This window comes from Octopus bimaculoides, chromosome 16, assembly GCF_046866305.1.
Source record: "Octopus bimaculoides isolate indiv1 chromosome 16, ASM4686630v1, whole genome shotgun sequence".
NCBI classification, from domain to species: Eukaryota; Metazoa; Mollusca; class Cephalopoda; order Octopoda; family Octopodidae; genus Octopus; species Octopus bimaculoides.
This window is the reverse complement of record NC_142943.1, coordinates 2147615-2167687: the sequence shown is the minus strand read 5'-3', so window position 1 is coordinate 2167687 and position 20073 is coordinate 2147615. Positions and strand designations below refer to the sequence as shown.

The window sequence follows — 20073 nt, the reverse complement described above, 5'->3', positions numbered from 1 at the left end:
TTAAAATCACAATATGCAATTGATTTTTAAAATGAAAGCCATGTGAAGCAAATAAAAGCTATAGATCTAATTTTACCACTGTTTATTGTTATCATTTCCAGTGCTCATGCTTGGATCTGAAGCAAAATATCTGAAATCCATATTACAGAATTTTCCTCATGAATCGAAACTCATGAAGTACAAAAGAAAAATGTTAATATAATAGATATTAATCAAAATACATACTACGCAACAATCTACTTGAAAAATATAATAGGATAAAACACTTTTTTAATGAATTTGCAGTCCTAAACATTTTGAGTTGGACTGTGGTCATCCAAATGGAAGAGAATAAATCAGAAATGGAAAGAGAAGTCTACTGCAGAATTCAGGAATGTTCATAGCTATGGCTTTTCTATGAAGCCAACAGCTTTTAAAACACTTTTCGACTTACTTAGCAATCAAAATATTTCTATATTGCTTCAACTGTTTTTGTATGTGATTTCATATTTTCCACACTCTTTAAGTAAATTAAAGTTTAATTCTCTAACTTGCACCAGTCCTCAAATTGGCCTTACTGGAGCACCTCCTTCAAGAGATAGCTGATTATATTAGGCCTACATCGAATATTTTATAAACCTTGGACTGGCGAGGGACAAAATGAAGCTGGGTAGGATCTAAACTTACAATGTAAAGTGATGTACATCTGGTAGTTTACCAATTCTGTTAGTCACCACCACAGTCTCCATGATTTCCTATAAATTCAATCATCATCATCATCATCGTTTAACGTCCGCTTTCCATGCTAGCATGGGTTGGACGATTTGACTGAGGACTGGTGAAACCGGATGGCAACACCAGGCTCCAATCTAATTTGGCAGAGTTTCTACAGCTGGATGCCCTTCCTAACGCCAACCACTCAGAGAGTGTAGTGGGTGCTTTTACGTGTCACCCGCACGAAAACGGCCACGCTCGAAATGGTGTCTTTTATGTGCCACCCGCACAAGCCAGTCCAGGGGCACTGGCAACGATCTCGCTCGAAAATATGATCTTCTTAATTCTTACCAGTTCACTTGATGTTAAGATGCCAGCGTTCCAGATCTCCACTATTGTCTCTAGGCAATCCAATGTAACTCAACAATTTTCCCTTCATTTGGGGCATTATTATCAGATCTTGTCACCTTGCTACCCTCTTATTCCCTTCTCTTACTCAAACAAAATATCAAAAACAAGATGTTGTACCTTTAGTCTACAAAGTAGAGAGGGCTTTTAGTCTTGCAAGACATCCTGGCTAGTGGCTGTGTCATATTATAGATATCCAGTGTCCACTTTGCTTATGGTTTTTAGACAGAAAAAATATCCCCTTGTAAAAGATTAACTAACCATGCAATACAAATGATGGAACTGAATAAATTAACAAGACTGACATATATCAAGTCAATATTATGTATTATAGACATAATTTGGATGTGAACACTTTTCTGTTATCATTGAGTAATCTCACCACCCAAAGTGTTATTTTTTTCTTCCTTTATAGGGTCTTAATTTCAAGTCTGAGAATATTAATACTGTTATGATGGAAGGTAGATCTGACCAGATAGTAGAGATATTAGAATGTAAAACGATAGATCTAAGTTATGAGTGAGAAGCACAAATTCTTTCTAAGGGTGGTGTAGGTATAATCTTAGCAGAGATGTGGGTGGTGGAAGTAACTGCAGTAGCTGAGATGGTAACCAGAATATGTAAACGCAGATGACTATGTTATAGGTAGCTTGATAGTATCTTTAAGCTTTGATTATGCCATAGAAGATGATCCAAAGAGCTTGCTCTTTGAGGAAGCTAACCTGGGAATTGATAGCAAAAATATCATTACTACAGCTGGAGATTTTAACGATTATATCAAGAAACACATGGCTAAATACACCAGTGTGCATGAAGGTTATGCCATGGAACAAGAAACAAAGATGGATGAAATTTCTTGGATATATGCTTTACAAATTCTTCTTCTACTTGCAACAAAATCTTCAGAGAATGGAACAGCCATCTACTTAATTACCCATCACACAGATGGGCATAAGATGCAGACTAGTTTTGTACTAACTAGAAACCAGAACCTTTTGATGGTTGCTAACCCAATATTCCTCCTTCAGTAAAAGAAGTATTTTTTAATATTATGGTTTGCATCCGTAGGTGGAGGATGTGATACATTCAGATACAAAGGGCAAGTAGAAGTCTATGTCAATATGGGGAATATGGCTGATAAAATGAAGGTAGGAAGAGCAGGAAGCCAATCAGTGATAATTTCAAATCTTGATTTAGAAGAATTTACAAAATGCCTGAAAATTATCGTGGTAAACCAAAGGGATAAGCTGACAGCAAAAAGTGAAGTGTTGTGGTTGCTCATGCTACTCATTAAGTGTTGTTAAAAACTTCTATTAAACTAATTATCTAATTAGTGGAGAAAGTAATCTTATTTGGTCCATTGAAGCTATAGGTCAGAAACTTCTTTTCTTAATTTATATTTACACATGGCTCACATGCTAATTGTAATATATATCATTTAACATCCATTTTCAATGCTAGGGCATGTACACATATCCCTGCATATCACACATTTGCCATCACAGCAATGTCAGCTAAAATTAAACAAATCATAACTTCAACGATTATTTGTAAGTCCTCAACAGCTCAATGGCTCACAAATACATTAAATTTAGAAAATAAACAAGGTGTGAGGCCCACAAAGAACATCTGTTTGTTAGTTCTTTTTAACCAGGCTTACACTGCAGCAATCTTTTGAACCAGGTCTTGGTGGTCTTAGTATGACCCCAGGTACATGATTTCTTTTCCCCACCCACCTACACCAAAATTTACCATCTCTATCTCCTTCTTCCTTTCACTAAGTCATAAATAAAAGGGAAGAATGAGTTACACAAAAACTGAACTTGGTTACCCTATGCCACTGTCACAGAACCCCCCCCCCTGCCCCATGATTATCATCTCGATTTTTTTACTTGGGGAAAATATGATTACTTTAGTGGTTATAATTATTTGTTAAGCAAGACATGTTTGAACACACTGACTCCTGCATACATACAGAAAAAAAAGATTGTTTTTGTTTTCATTCGATAATATCTTGGCTAATATGTCTGAGTGAGCTCGACCAGATGATGACGAGGATGATGATGATGGCTAATATTGTGGCAAACAGTTTTTGCTGTAATTATCTAATGAATTAGGAGTGAGGCTCACATCAAACAGCAACCCTACTTTTTCATTCGTAATTTAGTTGACAACTCTTTCTATAAACCTTCCACCACTAGTATTAATTAAAATTTCTTCCTCTTCTTTTCAACTTATGTTTCTCTTTTTATTTGATGTGTAGATGAGAAAAACATCGAAATCAATGAAATAAAGTTCTCCATTGAATTTCGAGAAGGACAAGCTCTTATATGTGGCACAGCCTTTAATTAACAAGATACTTGCATCTAATACTTCATATTCATAAAACATTTCTCATCTTAGTAATGACCAGTTTCTAGGAATGATGCTTAACTTCTGTGATTAATCACAAACCACTGATTCTGTGCAAAATAACCACAGATAATAAACTACATAAAATAACCATATACATAAAAAACTATCACAAAAATACAAATCTATTTGATAGTAGGAGAAATTTCTGAGATGTAAATGACTGTTAACAGCTAAAATCCAACAAAATTCATGACTTGGTAGAGAAAATCTAAAAACATTTGCTAATTCAGTAATATCATCATATTTGCATTTTAATATGGATGAGGGATCTTCTTATATTTGATAATTGATATAATTTTGATCATAGATATATATTAATTAAGTATGTTACATACATACATGTATGTGTATGTCGTTTTCGTGCGGGTGACACGTAAAAGCACCCACTACACTCTCTGAGTGGTTGGCGTTAGGAAGGGCATCCAGCTGTAGAAACTCTGCCAAATCAGACTGGAGCCTGGTGTTGCCATCCGGTTTCACCAGTCCTCAGTCAAATCGTCCAACCCATGCTAGCATGGAAAGCGGACGTTAAACGATGATGATGATGATGATGATATACACACATATATATACATAAATATACATACATACATATACATACATATATATCTATATGTATATATATATATACATATATATATAGATACACACACACACACACATATATATACACATATATATACATGTATATAAATGCGTGTGTGTATATATATATATATATATATATATATATATATATATATATATATATAGGGTGGCTATGTGGCTAAGAAGTTTGCTTCCCAACCATCTGGTTTCAGTTGCTTTGCATGGCATCTTGAGTAAGAGTCGACTATAACACTAGGCTAATCAAAGTCTTGAGGGGCGGTTTGTTAGATGGAAACTGAAAGAAACCTGTAATATATATGTGTGTGTGTGTGTGTGTGTGTGTGTGTGTGTGTGTGTGGTTATGAAAATAAGAGGGTACAAAGGAAATTGATGTGTTTTTAGCTTTTCCAGTGGGGGTGAAGTGAAATTCAATTGGGAAGCAGAAATCTGCCAAACACGTATAAATGCTTGGTGAAGAAGTGATACAGTTTTAGTTACAGGATACCTCACTCCCACAACCCTCATAAATAAATCTAGAGTAGAAGTTAAAACCATAGAAGTATCTATTTGTAGTAATAAGATTTGTGTATTTGAGTGGATTTAAATGTTATGAGGGTATGCTTTATAGCAACATAAAACAATTTGTAAATAAACACTTAGAAAAAATTAATCCAATTTGAAAACTTCATCAGAATTTGTAATAATTTTTCAAATGTTATCATAGCAAAAAGGTTTAGAATGTAGTAAATGAACATTGTATTTCAATGTTTTATAATGCCTGATATTTTTTAGTCTTATTTTCTTTTCCAAATATCTCTATGGGAGCTCTCATCTCTTGAGTAATTTAAACTTGTATTTAAGAGCTCACTTATGCTGTGTCTACTTAACCAGCCTTCTTTATTGATTCCTGTTAAAATCTACTGTTTCCAATTATCATTCTTCAGAACTTGCTTCAGAAAGAAAATAAATGTTAAAAATAACATTTTTTGTTTTTTTCTTTCTTTCTCTTCTTTTTTTTTTTTAATACTGATTTTAAAAGAAATGATAAAACTAAACTGTACAAAATGAATTGTTTCAAATATGGCTATAAAAATAAAATAAAATCTTGTGATGTATTTCCGATTTTATAAAATCATTAGATTCCCCAGACTTGCTGGAACTTTCTCTGAGAAGAATAAAAGGAAGAGAATAAAATTGGAAAAATAATAATAAACAAATAAATAGATAGCTAAAAGGTAAATGAAAAAAATGTTTAATTTTACTCTCTCAAGATGTTACACTTAAAATTAGATTGTTTTTTTTTTTGTACAATTTAAAAAAAAATACTAATTTAAATTATTTTAAAAATAAGTAGTAAGTTTGTTTTCTTTCTTGAGCCTTTATATGATGGCACAAAGTGTAGAAACTTAAAGTGTAAATATTTTCTGCTTTAAATACTCCTTGAATCTTATCTGGGGAAAAAAATGTCAGTGAAGTTCTAATGCTATACATATCATGTTGTTCACTATGAAGATGAATGATGACAAAAAATTATTATTATTATTATTATTATTATTATTATTATTATTATTGTTATTAATGTACTTTTTCAATTTTTTTTTTTTCTAAAATCTTTTGAAGATGTTCCATTTGAAATTTTTAGATTCTGCATTTCAAGTGAACTAGTTTTGTTTATTTAGTTTTAAATCATGAAATGAACACTTCTCTGCAGAACTGCAATTATCCCCCAACCTCCCCCACCCCACACTTAATCCAAGTGAGCAATTTCTCTACTCACAGAAACAATGATTTTTTTACATAGTCACACAACATCGAATTACTGGTACTTAGTTTATTAGTCCCAGTAGAATGAATAAATAGTAAAATAATCTTAAGACCTTTTCTCTTCACTTACATATTGGAAATAATGAAAGATTCCAGAAAAGAATGATGCCTTCAGCTTTTCAGTGGGGAAACAGTATGCCTTGTGTGCTTATATCAATATAAATTATAGCATTGATACACAGGCCATACCCTTTTTTTTCCTTTTATAAGACATATTCATGAATGTCTTTATGAAAACCTGTCTCTCACTAGTTGCCATGCCAAGTTTAAGTTGGAGAATTCTGGAAATTTACATTTAATTACTAATTACCAATTCCATGCATCACATGAAAATTTCTTTCTCACGAATATTTCTTTAAAATCTGGTCAAATTCATTATTCTGTAACATTTCTACAGAAAAAGTCCATTTGATGAAGAGAAATATAATATTTTGAAATTAATGTTTTTAATTGATATTTTCAACTTTGCTTTATTTTTTTTTTTTGTATTTTCTGCTGTGTTGAAGAAAAATTAAAACACAATTTATTTTTTATTCAAAACATTGGAATCTTACTAAATATTACTATTTATACTTTCATCTTCCAATCTCACTTTTCCATATTAAATTACAAAGTTTGTGAGTATTTTCAATTACAATATAAAAATGCCTTTGAGAATTGTGATTCTCTTTGAAGATTGCAGAAACAAAATGCAATACTTTCATGTAATAATTGCTGCTAAATGTTTTCTTGTTACTTATTCCAATTTCAAATGAATATAAAGCAGTAATTTATTCCTTTGTTCTCCAAATATTGATGCACTTAGATACATAGTGATCTTCTATAATATTATTTTCTACATACACAAGTAACACACACACACACACACACACACACACACACACACACACACACACACACACACACACACACACACACACACAATGCTGTGTATTATATACATTAAATTATGCTGTCAAGTGTTGAGTCTCACCTATATACTTGGCTGATTTTAGAAAAATAAGTAGCTGATTGCAGTATTTTGCTGTTTTGACACTCTTTAGATGTAAAGCCATGTTGAATGATAGCATTGTTCATCTTACAATTCCCTCATGTCCTTGACTTTATTAATTTATAAAGCATATATCTCCCTAAATATTATATTATCTATTATACAGTTATTCAAAACTCAAGCTTTCAAGAATTTTTGTACTAATGCAGGCAAAATAATCCCGTTTAGACTAAAACTGAAAAATTTATTAAAAACATAGAAATAGTGTTAATTACTTTTGAGATTAAGGTAGTGGAATTTTACTTTACATCTACAGTCATCACATAATAATCATTATTTTTAAAGAATCTGTCCAGAGTTTATAGTTGCAAGGGCTTTTTCCATTCCCTAAATTTTTACATGGTGTGAGAAATAATTCTCTGTTAAGAACTTGAATTATAAATGATTTTATTTTAATTTTAGCTGAAGTCGATGCCAATTGCTCATTGGTCTGGCATAGGTGAAAGTTTTGTAGAAATATTGAATTAAGTCAATGATATACTCTATTATTAACTTTTCATAAAAGAAAATGGACTAGTTGTAGAAAAAATATATGATTGCATGAACTATGGAATTCCTGAGTGTTATTAGGCCCAGATTAAGAAAAGAAAAAAAAAAGAGGACACAGCATCCACTGTAGCTAATGATAACTAATCTTCTCATCAAATACTCCAACCCAAATTTTCTCAATCAATAATAATTTATAGAGGTATAAACTTTGTGATTTCCAATACCTTCATAGATTCTTTCAGTTAATAACAGATGCTTTAACATCTGAAGTAGGTTTCTAAAAGATTGTTGTTACAATAATTAAAAATATTTTAGTAATTCTTACTTCTAATGAATGAACATTAATTTTCTCATTGAAATTAGATGTTCATGATAAATTGCAGAAGACGATCACTATAAGTCAAAATCAATTAACTAAATAATTCATATGTAATTTTGGTAAGACTTAGAAAGGAATAATTCAATTAACAATTTAAATCAAACATTTATGTAAGATAAGTTGAAATATAGTCAAGAATATTTTAAATAATGCAATTAATGAATTGTGGTTTGATCTAAAACATTATTCTTTGATTGTTTTTAAGTAGATGTTTTTGAGCATTGATTTAAATCAATACCTGTTTTAATAACAATATTTACAAACTAAAACTGCCTATAGAATAAACATTCAAAAAGCCATTCGGTTTCAATACATTGGCAAATTGAAAATGATGAACAAAGATATAATAGTTGCAGGATGGTTGGCAACATACTTAAATGTAATATCGCCTTAAAATTAACATATCATGTTTGCTATAGACTGGAATGGAAATCAAATCACTATAATTAAAAGTGATTATGAAACTGATGTTGTTCAATTATCCACTAATAAAAAGAATACGTGGCTTATGATAAAATGTAAAGTTTTTATCATTCAATACAAGATTGCTTAGAGGAAAAGATAGCATTAGAAAAAATGTCTGCACAGTTGAGAGTAAAATCTATTTAGAGAAGCTAAAGGCTAATAAACTTGAAAAAATTTACTCTGTGTGCATAAGACAGACATCATAAACCAGAATCGAGTTGGTCATACCAATATGACATTTACTTACCTTATATGTCTACTTTAAAGAAAGATAAACTTCTTTAATACAATTTCTGGATGTGTATCATTAGCCCAGTTTCTCCAAAAATGTTTAACTATCAAGTATTTCTGGTATGTGAACACATCTCTTATGTTATCTTTTCCTGTTAATTGCCCTTCTCAGAGTATGCTGAAAGATCCATGTAATATTTTTGGGTTTCCAAGAATCAAATGGCTCTCCTGTCAGTCAAACGTGCTCTCCCAAAGTAACCTTTCTGGATATATTACATCATCTTTTCATCAGTAGCATGGTTCAATGGATTTAATGCTTGGTTTGTAGACAGACAAGTTGCTGCATTTTTGGAAATGAACTTAAAATTGTTGGAACATCCTCAAAAATCTTATAATCGATGAATCATACTGAAAAGTATCAAGTATAGTTTTTGACCCTTACAACCCAGATCTATTTCAAAAACACTACAATAATCTCTTTTTTTTTTTATTCTATTATGCAAGAAATACTTGCCCTTGTGTTTGCCAAAGCAAGCATCACTTTCAAATCAGAAATACCTAGAAAATTTAAAAGCCTGATGCAAAAAACCCCAAAAAAGATCTTTTGAAGATCATCCTTGGCCTTTCCCAATGCTTCTCTTGTGATCCTTTACTTCCATTATAGCATTGTGCCTAACCTTATGAACAGCTCTGCACACTTTACAGAGAAACAAATTCATGTTCCAAGCTAATGCTTATATGTACTCAGCATGAAGAAATTTTAGTAGGTACCTACATTTCAATGCCATTCTAAGGTTCATAATCTGGGATTACATTAGAAGAAGAATTGGTACAAATTAGAACAACTTTTTTATCTCATACAATTTTTTTCTCAGTTAAAATTGTCATGGATAATTTTCTTTAATAATGGATTCATCTTGATTCCTAAGAATTGCTCTGGAACCAAAACAGGATCAAACTTCAAGGGTCTCTTTTTATTTCACCATTCCATTGTTGATGTTTTCTGGAATGTTTCAGGAATCAGAGGCAATTTATGTTTTAGCCCTTCTTCATTTTATTTTTTTCTCACAAGGTTATGTACAGTTTTATAACAGTTTGACCCATTGCTAATCTAGCCTGACAACACCAGCAGGTATGAAATAATTTATTCCCCACTTTATTTAGAAGAGCCTTGCATTACAAGAGATGTAATGACTTAGACTGGTGGGTGAGGAGGGAGTTACATTCAACTATGAATGCTTTTGCTACTTTCTCACTTCTTTTTTCATTTTCCATTTGCTTTCATCTCTATTGTTCATTTATTTATTCTCTGCTAGATTGTATCCTTTCAGAATATCATTTGGTTATCCTTCAGGAGAGAAATGTGGAAGAGAAAGAGAGATAACTGAAGGTATTGTATCAATTTCCTCTCTTCACAATGCTTCAACTGGTTTTACAACACTAATCCATGCAATCAACAACACACACACACACACACACACACACACACACACACACACACACACGCACACACGCACACATCTTACATTTTTTTAAAATTCTTTTTTCTGACACATGTAAACTGACCAATCTATCAGCTGTAACAGCTCCCTGAACATCTATTCCATTCGTCAGTTTGATAGTGTAATTCTAAGCAATTTCTTATTCATATATAAAGACGAGCAAACTGCATGCTTTTTTATTTCCACAATTGTTCCCTGCTTGCTTCTATGTTCTATAATGGTATTTCATACAAGTCCATGCAGTGTATAATATCTTACAAAGCTTATAAACATCATCTCTGTATCCTCGGCCAAAATGCTCATGATTTCATGATTTTCTTGTTTTATACAAATATATACAACTATATATGAACATACACACATGGATACAATTTACACACACATAATGTGCTTATAAACATGAATTTGCACACACATGCACACATAAATATTAAGCTATTGATAACACCTAGAAAATGGTGCTGCTTTTCCATTTACCAAAGTGAATGGAATTTTGGCAGGAGGAATTCATGTCATCAGACGGTATCCAGCGATCATCAGGTGTTTTGGTCTTGAACTGCAGCACCCTCCTGATGGTGAGTCAGCAGGGATGGCCAAATCCCTGCTCATCATCTCCCCCTGGCTTCCAGCTTAACCAGTAAGAGACCGTTTCTGCCGCCTCTCCCATTCTACACATAACCACTCTTCATTGCAATGGTTGTAATCATCTTCCATGTCGACGGGGCAGAGAATCCCTTACAGCCAAGGTCAACTGGGAAAAACCATGACTGCCATCTTTTCTTGCAATCTTGCAGAAAGTGCTCGTACTTGGCACACTTAACTTCAGAGGCCTGATCAAACCCTTCTTCCTGCAGGACTGGAAGCTCAATTCAGTATAATTTTGAAACTTCATCACCAAATATTTGGCTACAATTGTAATTATAATCACTTTGTCTTCATGGTTCTATCAAGTCAATATGTGTATGTGTGTGTGTGTGTGTGTGTGTGTGTGCACGCGTGTGTGTGTGTGTGTGCATGCGTGTGTGTGTGTGTGTGCACGCGTGTGTGTGTGTGTGTGTGCATGCGTGTGTGTGCGTGTGAGTAAGAATAGAAAGGGATTATCTTCATGAAAACATGTGACTTTTAAGAGGGAGAGACAGTGAGACTGGCTCTGTGTGTATGTGTGTGCAGATGTGTGTGTGCACATGTGTGTGCATGTGTATGTGTGCACTGTGTGTATGCACCTGTATGTATGCGTGCACGTGTGCATATGTGTGTGCACCTGTGTGTGCACCTGTGTGCGTATGTGTGCGTGTGTGTGTGTGTATGTGTGTGTGTGTGTGTGTGTGCGTGCGCGCACACGTGTGTGTGTGCCTACACATAATTACGTGCACTTGTATTTCTGAAAGTGCAAACCTTGTTCTTTTATTCTATTTCTTTTATATCCTTCAACATAATGAAATTGCTCATGTGCCATTCTCTATTTTATTTTTCATTGTTCCTTCTTTGGTTGACTTTGTTTCAAAACTATCTTTTTCTGCCATGACATTAATAATGTGCTGAATAGAAACATCCAGAATTATATTCCTCCATAGAGCTGTGGAAACAAGTTTCTCTTCAGTTTGATTTTTTCATACAAAGCCATGATACCATACAAGAGTAGGCTTATCAGTTTTTTGCAACTTGCACCTTAATGACTAACATAATATGAGAGTAAACAGTACATAGTTCAATAATAATAAGGATAATGATAATTTTTTTTATGTATTGCCATAAAAACAATGAAGGAGCGGATATAATAGCAAGAGGCTGCAAAACAGGAGGGGGGGGGGAAAATTTTCATAAAAATGAAATGAAATAAAAAAAGAAGTGAAAGGACACGCAATAAACATATATGAGTAATTTTTAAGAAAAAGTGTGCCACCTAGAACCAATCAAAGAATCCCTGTATAGTTTTGATTACACTGATTAGGAAAGATAAGTGGTCTCTTCCACCTGTGTTAATGACAGGTGCCTATTGAGAGCAAGAACATTTAGTAGTGTTGTGCAATTGGAGCGACAAGGGTGGTTGCCGAAGGGCAAAATTTCAAAAGAAAGTAAAATAAAATGGTAAGAAATAGCTCAGTTATCCAACAATGGTTGCCTTACTTTGGCGGATGACAAACCATGTTGGGCTTCTGAACACATTCACTGAGGCCAGTATCAACGACTCACTCTCCACCTTCACCTTCAAGTGAAAATTGCAAAAGTCAATGAGGGTGTTGGGTGGAAAATGGAAGTGTTTGTCTTCCAGCCTTCTAGTCTTGTCTATTGCATATTGTTTGTCCCTGTATCCACAGAGACAAAACAAAACTGTTTGTTCTCACCCAAAGGAAGTTTTCAGAGTGATTCTCCCACCTCCAATGGAATCAGCTGATTGATCCTTCACAAAACAACAGCTGTTCAACACAATTCCATGAGTCAGCAATGCTCAGACACTGAAAGAGCTCTTGCAGAAGAATTTTGGTGCTGTGCACATATCTCAGACCTGGTTGCAGGCACTTCTATATCTGTCTATTCATCTCAAAGCAACAATGTTCCTGGAACACTGGTAAGCCAGGGATTTCTGGAAGTTATCCATTGTACCTGAACTGACTGTCCTTCCAAACAAATTAGCCAGTTTAGCTCATTCTTGTCAGCACACAAACTTGACCCTGAAAGTATTGATCACATTTCCTCACCCCTAGTTCTCTATAAAACGCTTACATGAAAGTTCTGCTCGTCAGTCTGTCCAAATGTTGGAAGACTGCAAGTTCATGGCAACATTCTAGGCAATTGTGATCTTTATTCATCCCAGGAATGCAGTTCTGGCAATGAGATGACTGCATTAAACTTTCACATGGCTACATTAGCATACATGTGAATATTTGCCTTTTTTACCATGTTTACATTTTTTCTTTTGTATAACAACAAAGAAATATTATCTTCTCAGTACATTTTGTAACAGAGTTAGCAACAATGCTGGTTGTCATTGTAATGCTAATAGAATCTCTTTTGGGAGTGATAACACTAGAAGAATAGGCTGAAGGCATTTGGTAGAATAAACAAACTAGAAACAGTGAAGTCGATAGGAATAAAAATTATCAACTGAATGTAACCTAAAATTGTGAGTTTCTTGTTTGAGGATTACATTTAGAAATTCATTCCATTTCTTATATGTTCTTTTAGAGAAACTCTCCTGAGATAAGCATTAAAGCTGAGAGAAATTCAAACTACTAATTACAATTACAAAATGAGGATTTTATTGCTGAGAAATGTTTGATGTGCAATATTTCACTCAAGTTTTATTTAACTGCTTTGTATTTGAATACAAGACTAGATTTTGCATGATATGTATAATAATAAAGCCAAAACAAAACTATTGGTGATGCATATTGTATCAAGACTAGAAACTAAACCTTATGTATGGTTTTTAATAAGGTCAGAACTAGGCTGCACATGATATTTATCATGAATAATCAAGAAATTGTTGAAGTGTTTAAAATACCAAGGTTAGAACTAAACTTCACAAAACTATGTTCTGGGAATGTATGCCAAAAGTTCTAACAATTTATACTGAGCTAGATTCTTCAAGATATTTTACATATTTTGAAAACCAAAGATGAACCATCAAGAACACGAAAATTATCTGTATTAAGAAAAAAACATTCAAATAACAACTATTTCAATAAAATCAAAATAACAACTCTTTAATCTTTCGTCTTTCAGTAATTTTAAAAAAAAACATGGAAATTACATGTAAAAAATGAAGCAACATACATTCATTAAGAACCCTTTAATGTATTTTTTTCAATTAATCAATATTTATTTATCTAATTCAAGTCAATTAGAGTCACTTAGATGGCTTATTCTAATTAGATGCATCCATCAATGAATGTTCAAGAGGTTCCTTTTTATATTCATGTCATAACATGTGATGTTTCCTCTTGGCACTGAAATTTCTGACCCATTCATTAATTCTATATGGTACCTATTTACAACTAGATAGACTACTCCAAGGAAAATTAAGTGTTATGACCACAGTTACAGATCATTACTGGATATGGGATACAAACTGTTGATTTTCTCAGCAGCAGACGACTTCACTAGCAAATTGCATTGCAATTATTGCTATATTATTTATAGAAATATTATTTTTATGAAAACAAATATTTATACTGATTTGTTATTTTAAAATCATGAGGAACGAAAATGAATGTAAATGGTTGGTTTTGTTTGATAAAACACAAAGGTTAATTTTTCCTGACTGCATTAAACTGAAGAAATGGGTGTGTGTGTGTGTGTGTGTGTGTCTATGACAACACTTATCCTCTAAACTCTTAGATTTTTTTTTTTTTCGTATTTGAAAAGGGGGAATCTTTCCACCAAAATTAAACATCATGGTAAAGTAATACAATATCTTCTCTTTATTTTCATCTAATGACATCATCTTACCTATTTTCCCTAACTTCTCACCTACATTGCTCAAAGGTTTTTATAACATTTCTATCAAATATATTCAAATCATCTGGATCCATGAAATGGAGTAACTTTCCATAATCTCATTATCAAAATAAACTATGCACTCCACATAATTGTTTATTGACTTCTCAACTGAATTATCATTTTCTTCAGATATACCCTGGGTATATTACATATATTATAAAACCATGAGGTATGAAAGAGAATATTAACATTTTTTTTTCTGGTGCCATAAAAGAAAACATGGTTAATTTTTCCTGAGAGTGTTAATCTGAAGAAATTTGCTTATATTATAACTCATGAAACTTTAAAATATTCAAAACTGGTAGAATTACATACAAAGATTAACTTACCAAAGGCAATCTCTTTTGACAAATAGAATTCTAACTCCAGAACAGAATTTAATTGTGTCCAACTTGATAGATAGTTTATATATCTGTCACTGTAAGAGAAAAATAAAGTAGATATATGTAGATGTCTGTATACAGATCATTTAGATAAAGATGAAGAAATCTCAAGATAATTCAGTAACATTGTATAGCATGAAGCATGAGAGAACAGGAGTGTATGGTTAAATATCTGCATAGATTTGAATGTACTTGAAATGTAATGACCAGTGGGGAAGATAATAACTATCAAATTGTAGAAGATGGCAAATAAGGTGTGTGAGTGTGTGTGAATGAGTGTGTGTGAATGAGTGTGTAAGTAAATATCTTATACATCAAAATAATACATGTGCATACATACATACATACATACAAATATACGCACATATATATATATCTTTAATCTTTATATATCTTTATATATATATATATATATATATATATATATATATATATGTATCTTTCTGTTTGTTTCAGTCATCAGACTGCAGCCATGCTGGAGCACTGCCTTAAAGAATTTTAGTCAAATGAATCAACCTCCGTACTTATTCTATCGGACTCTTTTGGCAAACTGCTAAGTTACAGTGATGTAAACACAGCACCACTGGTTGTCAAGCACTGGGTGGCGGGTGGGGGGGGGGCAACACAGACACAAAAACTCACACACTTATACACACATATGTTTCTGTTTACCACTCACAAGGCTTTGGTTGGCCTGAGGCTATAGTAGAAGATACTCGCCCAAGGTGCCACACAGTGGAACTGAACCTGAAACCATGTGGTTGTAGTCAGATAGCGAACTTCTTTCCATATAGCCATGCCTGCTCCTCGTTATTGTAATTTGATTTCAGATTATTTTTGATAGTCAATTTTCGTAATCAGTATTTCATTTTGTAAAATCATTTCAACTCAAATTACATATGGCAGATCACAAGTGTTTACTGAATTATTTCTCCTTTGGCACATTTTGAAATTGATTTGAATAAGAATTCAATAAGAAGTTTGTCTGACCCAAGTTAGAATTCCAGCATAGTCTTTGACCTTACCTCTATGGTGCTTTCAGAAAGACATATCAACACAAATTCCATAATGCCTGCTTATTTATGGTCTAATATATAGGACAAAACTCCTATTTTGGTATGCTAAATTAAAATATAAATAAATATGCTCAAATTTCTTTAAAATGATTTTCTTGAACAATTTTCTTTGCTCATTCCAAAATTGTTTCTCAGATATCCCCAACCCTAATTTTTGGACAACTTCAAAAAAATATTTTGGAAATTGCTCAAACTTCAGGAATGAGATACTGAAAGTAATGATTTCTGAAATCAATAAATTACACACACGCACAAGCACACACACACACACACACACACACACACACACACACACACAGCGGCTATAGTAGAAAACATTCATCAAAGGTGCCACCAGTGGCCATGTGATAAACATCACTGTCATATAAGCAATGTGTGACAACTTGTCCAGCTATGGGAAAATATGACCTTACTTGAAAGTTGGCGTGATTTGTCAAAAGGAAGGGAATCTGGCCACAGAAAACCAGCCTCTATGAATTCAATCTGACCCATGCAAGCATGAAAAAGTGGATGTTAAAACAATAATGATGATATATATATACAAACACACAAACATAATTCCTGTGAACTCAACACAATATAATGTAAACTCATAAAGGTTAGATGAATAACTACAGTTAATTATGAATAATTTGTAGCTGCAATATCAGTCTCAGGTGAGAAATAAAACAGAATGAAAATTTTGATACACCACATTAAAAACAGAAAGGTAAACTTATGATTTGTTATATCTCACAGCTTTACAATCATCTCCAGCCATAAAATTTCGTTTTTGTGCTGCCTGAGTGTGTGTGTGTGTGTGTGTGTGTGTGTGTGTGTGTGTGCGCATCTGTTTACATTCACAAATGCTTCACATATGTATAGTATATTCACATTTATTTATTTATTTATTTATGTGTTTCAGCCAAGTGGCTGCGGTCATGCTGGTGCACCACCAGGAATCTTTTTGGAAGTAAATCTGTGATGCATAATCCAATGAGTTTACAAATATCTGTGCTGTTGAACAAACTCATGCTTTCATTGAAAGACCAGTGGGTATCAGAACGTTCAATCCCGGTGCCACTTCTGTCGCAGAGTACTATTTTCACAGCATGCAGTATTCTTTCTATTCCATAATTACCAACATCATTAAATAATATGGAGAAACTTCATGCTTTTAATTTCCTTTGGCGTCCAGTCTGCATTGGACAATTATGACATGGAATTTTCTCCTTCTTCTGAAATGAAGGCACCATTCCTAATTTCAGCAAGCTTGACAATTAGATATTACAGTGCTTTTCAAACAGTTTCTTTAACCCTTTTGTTACCGACCCGGCTCTGAGTACAAATGTCTTGTTTTCATAAGTTTTGAATTAAAATCTTCCACCAAACCTTAGTCACAATTAATGTTCCTAACACTAGCTTAACGATAACTACTTTATTTTACTACATTCTTTGTTATATATAAAGTAATTGAAAGAAACACAGAGCATTTTAAAATAAATACAGTAATGAAAGGGTTAACTAACATTTTCTTAACACACACTTGCTATGATTCAATGCCTCTCCTCCATTTTTATGTGCATACATTTAATATCAGGCCAGAGTTAGTTAATTTCAAGTACTAGTAGGATTCAAATGATTTAATACCACTGTATTGCAAGCAAATATTATACACATAAATATTGAATATTCATTTCGTTTTTGTATTTGGTTTGCAAGATTCTTTATGTGAATTCGTGTATTGAAGCATATTTTATTGTGTCTGGGGAGAGTCATTCTCTTTTAGTACCTTATCATTTAACACACTCACTGGTTCGATTTCCACTCATTTACTTATTTATTTTTCCTATAAGTAAATGAGTGGAAATTGAACCGGTGAGTGTGTTAAATAATAAAGCACTGAAAGAGAATGACTCTCCACAGACACAATTGAATATCCAGTTTTGTCTATTTATATATTTACATTTCAAACTCGGTAACTATTACTGATGTTGTTGTGATTGTGGTGAACAAGCATGGTATTACATATAAAAATACTTTCAAGATTAGAATGAATATTCATGTATTTATTCTTAACATGTATTTATTCTTAACATGCCTAGGTATCAGATGCAAAATATGTTGTGCAATGTAGTGCATAACAGAGAATTCTTCCTTTTATGACAACAGTGTCTAATAAATGGCAGAAATCTGTATAGCATACACTACAACACTCAGCATATTTTACATATGAACCTGCCTAGACATGTTAAGATTGAATACACAAACACTCATTGCAGATCTCACTGTAGATGATGCAAATAACGATTTTTTTTTACTTTTAAAGTTAATATTTAAATAGGAGACAAAGAGTAAAAGCAATGTATAGATACATCTATCACACCCAGTGCTAAGGACCCTTTTGTCTTCACTAGCCATGTAGATTCCCCACTCCTTCATAAAAAAAAGGTCACTGATTTTGAGAAGCTGTGTGAGTGTGTAGCTTTTCGAGAATCCATACGTTATGTAAACTAACAGCTGATTACACACACATACATATATACACACAGACACATCTATATATATGTATGACTATATTTGGATGCAAACTCACAACCTTCAGGTTATAAACCTCAGACATAATCGATGCATATAGATTGTTTTATATAAATAGTATTTCAGTTCATTAAAAGCCATTTGAAAAAATCTAATTTGGTAAAACAAGAAGCAACACCTTTATGGTTTCTGTATGAAATCTCTTTTCTGCATGGATTAGTCAGAATATAACTCTTTCGTATATTTTCTGTTTCTTTCCAATACCCTTTGTCTCTGTTAAGACATGAAAGAAAGACACTAAGCTGTAATTCTGTAACTAAAATAAATCCATCTATTTTACACAGTATATATTATGAAATAAAAAAAACATGTATTATATTTTATTACTTTTGTTATCAAGTTGGCTTTTGTGAATTTCGTGCCAATCAAAAAAAAGAGCTAAGATTGTGAAGACAAAATTCCTTGAAGATTATGGCTTCTTGTGAATGAAGTTTGAAAGCGCAATCATTTGACATGGTTGTAGACAGCATATTTGAAAGTAAGATTCAATGTATCGTAACACTGCTATGTTATAAAGTGGACATTCACAATTTGAAATTCAGTGTAACAGGCAAGAAGCCAACCAAACTCATTAACTTCAAGCAGCTATCAATCTTATGGAAAAACGAATATGGATGAAAAACTTTCAGTTTCATGTTTGAAATGAATTGTCTTAAGTAGATATGTCATTTTGGAGTAAGTCTCTGTTTAAGTCAGAAATACTTAGGAGTCCAAATAAAATTTCACACTAAAACAAGTATGACAGAATACTAAGTCTCTACAGACATAATCAATGATGTAAGTTTGCGTCCTTTGCTAAGAATGCTGTGGAATAATTTCAAATATTTTAACCTTTCAACCATATTACTTTATCTTTCCTGTTGCTTTCAATTATTTCTTTAAAGGCTCCACTAAAACCTGACAGGAACTTCAATATAATTTCTTGAAAGAGGATCAAAATTACTCAGCTTTCAAATCGTGATAATACAATGGAGGAGACATTTGAAGTGGAGAGTGATAAATTTCTGGGAGATATCTATTGTGATAGTCAAATATTTCCATGCAACATTATGAAATGTTTGTAACAATATGTTTAGCCTACTTTCACTCCTTCTTCCTCGTTATTTTAACGTTAAATTTTCCTTGCTGCCACAAGTTAGGGGAGTTATTCTCTATTTATTTTTACATGAAAAATACAATGAGGATATAACTGCTCCAATGACAGTTTAATACAAATCCTTGCAATAAAAGCGACCTTGACTGATATTTAAATTTATCAATCCCAATATGATGAAAGGCAAAGTTGACTTCAGCAGGATTTGAGCCTAGAATGGAGAGTTGGAAGAAATGCCGTTTCGGCATGTTAATGATTCTGTCAGTTTACTGCCTTAATAATAAAAAGTGGCAAGTATGAATGATGAGAAAGTAGAACAAATATATACAAGGGTCCACAATATATACAAGCAGTCTGTCAGTTACAACAATAAGTGTTCCAGTTGATCTGATCAAC

General features: G+C 32.8%; 1 protein-coding gene across 27 annotated transcripts in view; it reads right to left on the bottom strand.

Annotated features, from left to right (window-relative positions):
- LOC106878639 (thrombospondin type-1 domain-containing protein 7A) overlaps positions 1-20073 on the bottom strand; it is a 1055067-nt gene that overhangs the window by 734674 nt on the left and 300320 nt on the right. For all 27 annotated transcript variants that reach the window (XR_008265800.2, XR_016244537.1, XR_008265799.2 and 24 more), the window contains one exon: positions 14878-14966. The gene's annotated coding sequence lies outside the window, so the exon portion shown is untranslated. The remainder of the gene's footprint in view (positions 1-14877; positions 14967-20073) is intronic.